This window comes from Arachis hypogaea, chromosome 9 (assembly GCF_003086295.3).
Source record: "Arachis hypogaea cultivar Tifrunner chromosome 9, arahy.Tifrunner.gnm2.J5K5, whole genome shotgun sequence".
NCBI classification, from domain to species: Eukaryota; Viridiplantae; Streptophyta; class Magnoliopsida; order Fabales; family Fabaceae; genus Arachis; species Arachis hypogaea.
In genome coordinates, this window is record NC_092044.1 from 115907281 (window position 1) to 115920898 (window position 13618).

Consider the following 13618-nt stretch of genomic DNA (forward strand, 5'->3'; position numbering starts at 1 on the left):
AGGACAAGGATGATTTACATGACCCGACGATCGATCCATGTCGAAGTCACTGATGTGATGTGATGACCAGCAGACTACTGAGAAACAGCAAGCCCTTGCTGCTCTGGCAACAGAAATAGATAATTTGTATCTCTCAGAACCTGAGACAAGCTGATGGTGTCAGATCCACCCAACGGACTAAACTGACCATCTGCTGGAATTACCAATTGTGATCTATAAGGTTCAACTGCCTGATGTAGTTGTGGTTCCGGTATGTACGGTTCTTGTTGCTCATATGCCTGCCATTGCTGATGTTGCTCATATACTGAAAACTGTTGCTGTTTGCTGTAGGCGGGTGCCTGAAACTGCTGGGCATATGCCAGCTCTTGAAATTGCTGCTTATGTGCCGGCATCTGATATTGGTGCTCATATGCCGAGGCATGAAAGTGGTACTCATATGCTGGAACCTAGTTAATAATTAATTACTATTAATAATAATTAATAACAATTAATAAACCTAAATAATTACAATTAATAATAATTAAATACGGTAAAAATAAATAATAATACCTGAAATTGCTACTCGTGATGGGAAACTTGCTGCTGAGGTCCAGCTGGTTCTTCCTGTTATTTCTGTAGTTCATTTTCGCCAGCCTTTTCACACCTGCAACTCTATCTGACAGTTGTAGGTGATGCCCATACGGCTGTGTGTACCACTTGTAGTACACCAGGAGAGGATGAAAGTCGACAATCTCGTTCCCTAATTACAGTGTGTTATAATGGCCAAATATCTACAAGTTAACCCATTGACTGTTCTTGTCTCTCCAGTCATAGTTCTGTGGGCCTATCAACCGCCTGCAATGATCACAACCAATCTCGAATGCCGGGTCTAGTGGAAGCTATTGTAGCCCGAACTGTCGTCTAACTCGATTTGTCGGGTGCCACTCTATACACATGAATGACACTAATGACGACTTTGTGGATCACATAAGCAAATTTACAATGAGGTACTCCGGAACCCCCAGTCCCATATACCGCTGTCATATAAACTGCACATTAGTAACCACGAGGCCAATTAGTAAAATTATTATTCTAAATAAGCAGCTTAACATAAATAGTTAAAACTTACATCGTCGACTCCTATGTCATCAAGTCCTCACCTAAAATGTGCAGTAGACTTCCGTGTATATCTTGTATGCCAGCGCTAATAACTCCACCTAAATAAAATTAGAATGGTTGCAATAATAATAATAATAATAATAATAATAATAATAATAATAATAATAATAATAATAATAATAATAATAGTAAAAAACAATACCATCGCGCAAGTGGAACACCAACATCAATGAGCTGATCGCGGAGAATAAGCGCCAAGAACGACATACGCTCCCACGCCAAAACAAAAACTAGTATGAGTGGCCCATCCATCTCTTTACAGTTGTATCGTAATGCACGACACAGGGATCTATATATATGTACCAGACTGGCTGCCCTCCAACTGTATAGTAGAATCCGGCGAAAATCTCGAAGTAGAGGCAGAAATTTCGAGTTCAATAAAGTGGTATACTTATTTGTAAACACAACCGTTCTGAGCATGCAGAAAATGTGGGCCTGGACGTACCGCTCAATGGACTCTTGCATGTCACACAGTTCGATGTCTTTGCACCGCCGGACCCATCCAAAATTTACCTTATCCAAGACGTGATCGTGCAGACCAGGCTCCCAACCAAAGCAAGCAATGCAGTTCTCTATGAAAAACTGGTTTCTATTGTCTGTTCTACCCGTGACGAGCTCCCAATTAACCGAGAGGCCAAGAATAAGTGTCACGTCTTCCAGCATCATAATCACTTTGCCGACTAAAAAAATGAAACATGTGAATTTTCAACCTCCATCGTTCCACTAAGACAATTAGAAGTGCTTAATGGTCTCTTATTTTACCAATTCGTGAAACGTGTTGAAACCCATTAAATATCAGTAGTAACGTTGCAGCTATCTTGTTAAAAGTCTCTAGCGGATCTAATTTTCTTGGCAACAAATTTCTGATAGCCTGCAAAAAGAAAAATAATAATTATTAATATTACTTCATAATTATAATTAGTGTTAACAATAACATTAATAAAAGTATTAATACTTTTCTTAATAACTAGCAACAACTATATCTATCACAATAATAATGATAATAATAAATTTTTAATAATAACAGTTAACAATATATTCAAAAAATAATAATAACAATATAATGATAATAATAACAATAATGTACTAACAGTATTATAAAAAAAATTATTATTATTATCATAGATTATTATAAATATTTAATAATATACTAATCATAAATTAACTACCCCCGTATACCAAAAACACTAATAATAATAATAATAATAATAATAATAATAATAATAATAATTTATTAAATTCTATTATTATTATCATAAAAACTAATAATAAATTATTATTCTTATCATAAGCAATATTATAAAAAATTAATAATATACTAATCCTAATAATAATAATAATAATAATAATAATAATAATAATAATAAAATTAACAATAAAATTATTAGTTAAAACATAAATAAAGAACATAGAAATAAATATATTTATTCATCATAAAATTAAAAAAAAAACTACTTACCTATAGAGGACGATCCAAATATTCAATAGTGTGTTCTTAAGGTAAGATAAAATCACGAATCATTTTTTCTTCCTCCCTCATTGAAGCCCTAAACCTTCATTGTGTTCTTCTTCCTCCCACACCTATCTCCTTTCACCCCTCAACACCAACCTTTTCACTATCAAAATGCCGTCACCGTATAAGTGAAATTGCAACTTCTTCCCAGCCTGCATTTTGCTTTTAAAGAGCTGCATCACTCTCCTCAACACGTGTCATGCATGATTGCATGCAAGGGGGGAGGCTGCCAATCGCAACCTGCGATTTACCTATCCCGCCTACCCAACGCAACCTACGTTTGGGGGATTTCTAAACTGGTCAAAGTAGTAGGGCATGTCTGCATGCAGGTAGCTGGGACACGTTTCGAGACTTCATTGTCCTTTTCTGCCAAATGCAAGCTGTGTTTTGCAGCTGCATGCAGCTTTTGCCTTTTCTATTCCAGTCAAAACGTAACCTGCATTTTGCGAGCTACTGATTATAGCAGATCCACATATATAAATTACACGCCATACAATAATATACCAAAAGATTACCATTTTCGCTTCCATTAATAAATTAATTGCCATAGGAAAGGGGTTGTCAAGGAAATTAAAACTCATAAAACTTTAAAACTTTTTATTGTTGTTACTTTCTTTACCACAGAATTAAGCCCAATTTATAGCATTCTACTCCACTATAGAATAGTCATGTGATCAAGCATTATTGAAAATAATTGAATATCAACTCCAACCATTAAGTATGTTTCTTTCTATTGGTTGGTTATTTAGGATAAATTTTCATGAGTAGTTTGGTTTTGAACTCTATTATGCATGATGGGGAATTGTGTAAAAGGGAATATGATGGAGAATGGTGATATAATTTTTGGATTAATGGTCAAATTGGTCATTAAAAGATTGCACCATCGTTATTTTTGTTTTCGAAAATTTTTTTTAATCAAATTAATTCTAAAAAAATTTAACATTAATTATATGTGTCCTTCTGTTTATGGGCTAACAGTTTTCATTAATGGTGGTACACATCGTTAACTGACATGTATGTTAATAGTTGTGTATCCAGTTGAAAACTGACAAGATATGTTCACTATATTATGTCAAAATAGTTCATATCCCTATTTTATAAACCCTAATCCCTAAAATGGATAGAGACATTAATCCATCTTGATGAGTGATGTTGCAGTAGTGCAAAGGTATTATCCAGATTTAGAAGCCACGATGCGGAACGCCGGTAGAGGATGGAGTGGTGGGTTGTCACCACAATCGCTGGGTAGCTTTGGTTCTAGCTCCTCCATGTCAAGAATGAACATGGACAGAACCTGTTTTATGGGCTGAAAACTATGATTAAAAAATCTGGAACACCAGAAAATCCAGGAAGGTTGTTTCACACTTGTCCAAGATATCGGGTGAGTTTAAATTGGTAGGAACTATAGTTTCTTGAACCCCCTTCACCATTAATGTGAGATTCAATTTTTTCACTTAAAATTCTAGAAAGACCGTCACTGTAACTACTTTAGTTGGGTAGATGATAATGAATATGAAGTTTTTAAAATTACAAATGGTGGGACAGAAGCAGAGTTTGAAGTTGAGAGTGACTATAAAAATTGGAAAGTGAAACTAGGTTGGAGAATGGGTAGTTTGGAAGCTGAAGTCAGAGTAGTTAACATGTTGCTTATTTTCATGTTTGCCCTAGTAATAGTGCTTATGTTAGTAGTTAGGGCACTTTGTATGTCATCTATGAGAAAGTAAAACATTATAAAAGTATTAGTGATCTTATTATTTTATTGGATCTTGTTAAGAGTATTGGTGAAAATTAGTAAATGAAGTTGGACATTTTTTTTCTATCCATTAACAATCATGCAAGACATTATTTTAACCAATTTTTACACAACTCTATAAATAAGTAAATAAAAATAAATACTTAATCACTCATAGGATAAATTAAGTCTAATCATATGTATTGAAATCAAAGCATTTGCATGTCCATATAAGCATGCTAACATAGTCTTCAAAATAATACCAATCCTATTAACCAAGTCTTTATAATATCAAGCATAAGTTATCTAATTTCGGGCTATACAAAAATATAAATAAGGTTGTACAAAATATTTAGCAATATGTCTATAATGCATAAAGCTTCAAATCCTTAGCCTTTTACAAAATACATAATTCAGCCCCTAATAGATAACACATCTCAAACATATTTGTCTTTCTTCCTCAAACGTTTGAACCTGGGAGTTGGCACAAAAGTCATTAAGCTAGCTAGTTTCTTTGCAGTAATAGAACTGGTGCCCTTGATTGTTTTAGCCGAAATCGGAATTGTTGCAGCTGTAGCCGATTATGGTGAGGTAGAGGTTGTTGCTTTTCCTTTGACAACATGAAGCTTTGGAGGCCTTGATCTTACTTTGTCCTGCATTTTATCATCATGATGGATAAATTCAATTCACTAATCATATTCACATTATGGAACATTATAATTTATAACAAAAGATATATTACAAATAAAGTATCAACTTGGTTGGGAACAGATAAAGGTTGAGACTCTTATGTAATCGGAATCCCTTCGAATTGGCCAAAGATAATCTCAGTTGGTACATTTGAGTGTGCTGCTGATGGATTGGTATAATCTTGAGCAGTAGGATCAATCGGGGTTCCATTGTGTGTATGTTGAGCATTAGCATCAGCAGGGGCAGCAATTACTGCAAGTTGAAGTTGCATAAGCATAAGCCTTGCTTGTTCAGCAGTTTCCTCTTGTTTCTTCACTTTGCACCATCTTCTGTTGTGTCCAACTTCACTACAATACAAGCACTGTATTGAGTTATACTTTCTATTCACTCGTGTCTTTGATCCAACAGGTTTTTCATCTTTATCCTTTTTCCTATTCATTGTGGGCCTACCCGACTTGGGTTTAACTGTAGGCAGAACTGGTGCTCTGTTTTTTTCATAGATCTTGCCCCTTTATTGGATTCATATTGAAGCAGTATGTTCTTCTATATGCATCCATTGTTAACCACTCATGACAATACTCCCCAAGCCTCTTGTCAAGATGAGTTAAAACAGATTAGGCCGTATTGTCAATCTTGTCTCCTTCAACAACCTTCCTAGCTTTCCTTAATGCCCTAGTGATACATGTACTATTCATCCATATGCTACATTTTCTCATAAACCATGCATACACCTCTTTGTGCTTCGTTGTTGGGTGTTTTCTTAGTTTAGGAACAAGCTTCTTCAAAGTCCACTCCTGAGTAGTAGCCCTATTATTCCTACTCTTAGGACATCAGGACATGTATGTTTATCCATGTAACCACCCTACCCTACGAGGTCTGTGATTCTTCATTATTTAACGAATTAAAATTAAAGCACGTAGCGCTAAAACTTTTTTTAGTGCTTCTGAGTGATGAATCTTGGTAATTAGATGATTACCGCTACCATTAATTTATTTCTTTTAAAATTAAATACCTCTTACTAATTTATAAGTAATGAATTAGTAGAGAAATTATCCTAAATGTATTACCAACTATTAACCTGATTTTTTCTTCCTCTCTTTCAAAGTCACAGTTTTTTCCTTTCTCCGGTTCAACCGAACCAAGCTTCCCTTAATTAAGCCCAACCCTGATTGCCTTCCTTCTCAGCACCGTTTGGAACTCTGGTTACACCTCCTCAAGACTTGCGTTGATGCTGTGTTGAAATGAAGAGAAGACACGAATCCTCTGCACCACCTCACCCCCACTTCCTTTTCTTCCACCTAATGAATCTAATGCTCTTCATTCTCTTCAAATCGAAGACACACACAAAACGAAGGAAAAAATAGAGAAGAGAGCAAAATAAAGCTGGAAAGGAAGGAAGAGTAATCCACAGCAAGAAGATAGGCGCACCACCTCTCATCACTCTGAATCTTCGAAGCATCCTTACTGGATGAGAACTAGCAATTTTCTTTTTTCCTCTTCTTTAAAATTCAAAAAGAAATTCTATTCTTTCCCTTGTTCCACCACTGCCGTTCTAATATCAATTCTTGCTAGAATGGTAGTAATTGTAAATAAGAACTCTTTCTTGCTCAAGCTGAGGCCAATCGTTTGTCTTTTGAGGAGAGGCCGAAGCTCAAATTCTATGTGGGTAGGGTTTTGATTAAGGGAAAAAGCAGAAATAGAATTTTTAACTTCAAAAAGAGGCTAGGGTTAGGAATGTAAATTAGTTATGGGTAATTGTTAGATGTTATCTTGATTGATGATGACGAGTTAACTTTATTGATGCTACTGAAAATTCTGTTAAGTGGCTGAATTAGTATTGTTGAATGTAGTGCATATTTTTAATGTTGTGAAAATATGATCATGTTATGTTAATCCTATAAATTCTTGATGTTTATGGATCTTATGCTCTTGGGAGAAATTAGAGCATAATTCTTGTAGAAATGGTAATAAATAATGAGAATTGTTGATTGGTATGAGTTAGGAACTTAGGGAGTCAGATTTGATTAGTGAAAATCAAGAAGCATTGCTGCAAAAAATTTTAAACAGACTGGACAACAACTTAAAATAAAAACTGGGAGCAATCTAGACATGATTTTCGAATCAACCCATTTTTCTATCAAATTTCAAGAAAGATTACTCCATAAAAATTTCATAGAATTTGGCCAAGTGGTTTGGAAGAAATGAATTTTTGAAGTTTAATGGTTGCCACAGAATTTTCTAGTTTTCTAGTTCTGCCGTACCAACTTTCAGCTGCTATAACTTTTGATTTATTTTGAATTTTGAGTTGCTTCCAACAGTATTTTAAAGACCTACCAGTATATTTTAAGTGAGTACAAATTTTATATCCATTGTTATTTTGTAGAATTAGTTATGTCTCTTGGAAGCTTGGCTATTCCCAGGAAATTCAGAACCAATTTAAAGAAACAGGACAGCACTTCCAACTAACATTTAATTAACCAAACGAGGTGCTATGGATTTGGAATTTGTTTGTCATAAAACTTTGGGATGTTAAGTGCCCGCCTAACTGATAGCCTGAGATTGCTAATGCGGGAATGTTTCCCTAAATGATAGCTTGTCTCTTACCATGATGCCAAGATATCCTAATTGACATGGATTTGTCCATGATGATAATTGTGCCTAACTGACATGGTAAAGAGGCTATATTTGGGTTCGCCCCGAGTAACATTGGGTTGCGGGTAGACGACCGACGCATGAGCTAATGGCTTACGCTAGAAATAGGCATGCATCATCTTGTTTGTGCATATGATTTTTTTGTGAATTATTTAGTGTTATTTCTTGATTGTTTATTCTATTTACTTATTGTACATATTTTGTGCCTTGTGTTTCTGTGTTTGTTCTATTTTTTCTATTTAACGACAACTTAGAGACAAAGACCTTAGGTTCCCCTTTTTACCTTGTCGAGAACTCTAGGTTCTCACCCTTCTTCTTTTTCTTTTGTCCCCTCCCCAGATGGGATTGGCAGAGGAGTCCGTTGAGTTTCGGGTTTCGGTACATCGCCTACGTTTCAATCCCAGCATGTCGTACGTGTTCATTCTAGCTGAAGACCATTCCAGAGATTGATCTAGCTGACTTTTTACTCCTTTTGATGATCAGTAGTATTACTTTTCCCTCACTTTTGTAATACTTTTAGAGGGGTAGGGCCTCTTATTAGTTTGGTTCCAGTTTAGGAAACCCGTATGAGAGTTGGGACTGACTTCCTTTTTTGTATATGTATATATATCTTGGTGTATTTCTTGGTTTATGAAGAATGACATGTATCTCCAAACTTAACTCATGTGAATATTTGTATATATGTATATATAATATTGGCTGTTACCATATATTTATCTATGATATGGCTTTAAGTATTAACCTAGTGAGCAACTAAATGATTTTTTATGATAAGTAAGTTAATTACGCTGAACCGATAAAGGCTTATATTACCATTTGCTTATGAAATCCGAGTCTAGAGCCAAGTAGGTCCTTACAACAAGTAACACCTAAACAATTGACATTGGTCATGACGTGTCAAAAGTTGGGGTGTTACAATCCACTAAAGTCTTAATCTGCCAAGATATATCAGACTTCTCCAAAGCACAATAAACTATCCAAAGACAATTTTCTCCCTTACAAACAACCCTAACACGCACATTATCATTCTTCTTCAAAATAATATTCCTACTTCACTGTATAGTATAGTCCCTAGTAGCATTCCTAAATTCACGATTTGTCTTAAAGATCATACCTACGTCAAGCTTTAACTCTCCAAACTTGGCTTTCTCGATATACAGTGGATAAACCGCACAATCCTCCTCGTCAGAATCTAACTCTTGATTCATGTCTTCTGACTTCCAGGACCCACAATTAGATGCATTATCAGACTCTACATTACTTTTTGATCCTTAAAAATTGATAACAAAAGGTATTTTTTAATCGGTTTCATAAATAAAATTTGTAACACAACACCATAAATAATATAACAAAGTTCATTGCATATCATTTGAATCTGATATCTCATCATCTTCAATATCCTCATAACTAAATTCATCCGTATCAATTGCCTTATTAGTGGCTCTGCTAGATGCAGGGCTAAACCTCTCCTTGATTCCATATTTCTTTGGGAATGAGATTTTGAGGGTTGGCTATGAGTCTTTGATGATTAGGAATGAGCTTTCAAGGGTTTGCTAGAAGATTTTGATGGCTGAGATGAGAAATTTAGGGGCTGATTGTGAAGACTTAATTGTGTTTCAGATTGTGATTTGGGATGAGACATGAACTATGATTTGGGTTGTGATTTGGGCTAACACATGGGTTGGGATAGTGGTTGTGATTTGTGCCTTAAACAGTATCTCTTATTCAACCAGAAAGTATTTTTGACTTGGATTACAGGTGTTGTTGGTCTCTAATATAACTAGTTCATCATGATCCTCAGTCATACACTCCATCATGTGTGGCTCTGAGACTCTATGTACAAAATAAATATTAATCGAATTATGATTCCTTTTACAATTCTTCACCATTTCCAATAAATCAGCATCTACTTCTAACTTTCTCAACCTGACTTCAAGCGACATTCCGGGTTTTTTCCAGCAACAACCGTCTACCTCTGAATATCATAACTCCTTATAATATCCCTTTATGAAGAAAACATCTAGAGCATCCCCTTCAACTCCTGCTAACACCTTTGTATTGTTTGGTTTATGAATTTTTGATCCACTTTCGTTATTTTTAAACTTTCCATCATGATGGAAAGCAAATGTCTAGATAATTTTCTATCTATAAATTAAAAATAGCAATAGTGAATCAAATAATACACTCTGTTTTTCATTATTTTAATTTTTGTATAAAATTTATTTATGTCAGCAACAAAATTTCAATCGCTAATTTAATCTAAAATGAACACCATCTCACCAAACCTTGCCTTTTACATGAACTAAACAAAACAAAACATTTTATTTATCCACACATATTGCATTCAGCCATATAAAATCAAAACATTCAAATTTTTTCAACATACAAAACGTGTGAACCAATGCAAAACCCTAGCAACAACTACCCCTAGCACAAAAATCCTAACCCAAAATCAATCAACATTCAAAATCAACGAATATCATACTACGACACATTCATACAAAAAAAAAGAAAAAAATGGAGAAGAAATTTACGACGCAAGGGAACTTATCTTTCACCGGAGACGCACCTACCATCGCAAAAGAATGGTGGCCTTCAGACCACGATGAGGAGGAGCGGTTGCACTGCGAACGGCGTCGCCAATTATTGCTTCCACGGCTGATCAGACTAGCTTTGTCTTATCACTCTACTTGGGTGACTCTTCGTTGGTCTTGGGTGAAAAGGAAAAAAGTGTAAATAAAAAGGAGAACAATGGTAGATTAATGGGAGAGGTACTTTAGTAATGAGCCATTTGTGCAAAACATCATCGTTTTGGTCCTACTGAGTTGTCAATTAACAGCCCACGTGTACCCCGTCAACGGAAACTGTTAGCCCATTAACAAAAGGACAAACGTGATTGATGTTAAATTTTTCAAGAACTAATTTGATTAAAAAATTATTTCGAAGACAAAAATGACGATCGTGCAATCTTTCAATGGCCAATTTGACCATTAACTCTATAATTTCCCAAGGCATCTTACTTATAATCCTTTTGTTTTAAAATAAATAAGTAAAGAAGAGGAAATAAATATAAAATAAAAAAATATAGATAAAAAACTCTATTACTAATATTCACCAATATTATTATTTTAACATGATAGAGATGATTAATATATTATATATATTACAGTGTACATATATATGAAAGAGAGAAGAGTATTTTTGTTGTGTATATATTGTCTGAGACCTCTTCACTATTTATAACACACAATGTTTGTTTTTTCAAACTTCATTTAAGTTCAGTTTAACTTGGGAGCTTCATTTTTTTATCATAGAAAAACTGAGCTGCCCATATAATGAATCAAAGTCACATATCATTAATTAAATAGGCATCCACATCTATATCACAATACTCCTCTTGGATGTCTATTTAGGATTATGCCTCATTAAAATCTTACTAAAGAAAAATCCAATAGGAAAAACTTTAGTGAAGAAAAAAGAGTATAATATCCTTTGTGATGATGACTGTCTCATTAAAAACTTTGTCAAGAAAAACCCAATAAGGATAAAAACCTGATCAAAGAAAAAAGAGTACAACATCCCCCCTCTTGTTGATATTATTTAATATCTCGAAATTGGCACATCCCAATCTGGTGTACCAACCTTTCAAAGGAGGATTTTTGGAAGTGACTTTGTAAATAAATCTGCCAGATTATTATTTGAACGAATCCGTTGGGCATCAATTATTCCTTAATTTTGAAGATAACGAGTAAAGAAACATTTTGGAGAAATATGCTTTGTTCTATCATCTTTGAAGTATCCACCTTTAAGTTGCGCATGCATGCTGTATTATCTTCAAACAGAACAGTTGGAGCTATGTTATGATCAATCAGTTCACATGATGATAGAATATATTGGATGAAACTCTTAAACTAAAAACACTCACGACTTGCTTTATGTATCGTTATTATTTCAGCATGGTTAGAGGATGTTGCTGTTATCTTCTGTTTCGTGGACCTCCATTATATAGCTGTATCACTATATGTGAATAGGTATCCTGTTTGAGATCTTCCTTTATGTGGATCAGACAAGTATTCAACATCTGCATAACCAACTAATTATGACTTGGATTCATACGGAAAAACAAACCCATATTAACTGTTCCATGAAGATATCAAAAAATTTGTTTGATTCTATTCCAATGTCTTCTGGTTGGAGAAGAACTATACCTTACTAGTAAATTCATCACAAATGATATGTCAGGTCGTATATTATTAGCAAGATATATTAGTGCTCCAATGGCACTGAGATATGATACTTCAGGACCAAGGCTATCTTTATTTTCTTCTTTAAGACAGAATTGGTGATTTTTCACATCTAAAGACCTTACAATCATTGGGGTACTTAATGGATGTCACTTATCCATATAAAATATCTTCAAGATCTTTTTTGTGTATGCTGTTTGATAAATAAAGATCTCATTTTTGGTATGTTCGATCTATAGGCTGGACAAAAGTTAGTCTTTCCAAGATCTTTCATCTTAAAATATTCTTTTAGAGCTTTTATAATTGTTGGAATCTCTTCAGAGGTTTCAACGATATTTAAATCATCAACGTACACAGTAATTATAATGAATCTAGATGCATATTTCTTTATGAAAACACATGGGCATATATCATCATTCTTAAATTTGTTTTTTATCAGATACTCAGCAATACGATTCTACCATATTTGTCCAGATTACTTGAAACCATATAAAAATCTTTGCAATTTTACTGAGTATAACTCGTGCGAATATTCATGGGATGATTTAGATATCTTTAATCCTCATAGACTTTCATATAGATATCACGATCTAATGATCCATATAAATAGGCTGTTACTACATCCATTAGATGCATGTGTAGTTTATGGTATCCGGATAAACTGACCAAATAACGCATTGTTATTGCATCTACTACAGGGGAATATGTTTTTTTCATAATATATATTGGGCCTTTGTGAAAAACTTTGCACCACAAGTCGAGCTTTGTAGCGTACAACTTCATTTTTCTCATTTCGTTTTCTCACAAATACCCATCTATATCCAACAGGTTTTACATCTTCTGGTGTACAGACTACAGGTCCAAAGACTTCACATTTTGCAAGTGAGTCTAACTCAACCTTCATAGCTAGCTTCTTTCCATTTCGGCCAATCATTCATTTGTTGACATTCTTCGACTGTTCTTGGTTAAAGATCCTACTTTCATGCATGATGTGCAACACCATATTATATGCAAATATTTTATTGATAATTATTTTATTTCAGTTCTATTTTTCTCTTGTAAAGACATAATTTATCGAGATTTCATCATTTTCACAATTTTCAATATTTTCAAGTACCTGAACATCTTTTAGCGTCAAAACTATATCGAAATTTTTGGCATTTGCAGGTCTTTACTATGGTTTTATCCTTTTCAATATGAATAAATTTTACCTCTTTTCTTTTTCGAGAATTTTTGTCGTTAGAACCGACAGCCTACCATGCTTCTGATGTGAATTTATTTTGGTGGCCATTTTTCGACCGAAACATCAATTCAAATTGCAGCATTTTCAGATGGTATATAGGATTTAGTAATCCTTTTCGTATCAAAAAATGCATTAAACAATTCATTTTCTATTCTTTACAAATGTATAATCTTTTGAACTTCTAGTTCACATTTCCTTAATCGATGATCTAAATGCATTAAGGATGATGCATTCTAATTAAGTTCTTTTTTCAAGAAACTTATTCTTTTCCCCTAATATTAAAAATTTTGATTTTTCAAAATGACAATCTGCAAATCAAACTTTAAACACATCTCCTATTTGTATCTTAAGATACCTTACTATAGAGAGAGAATTATATCCCACAT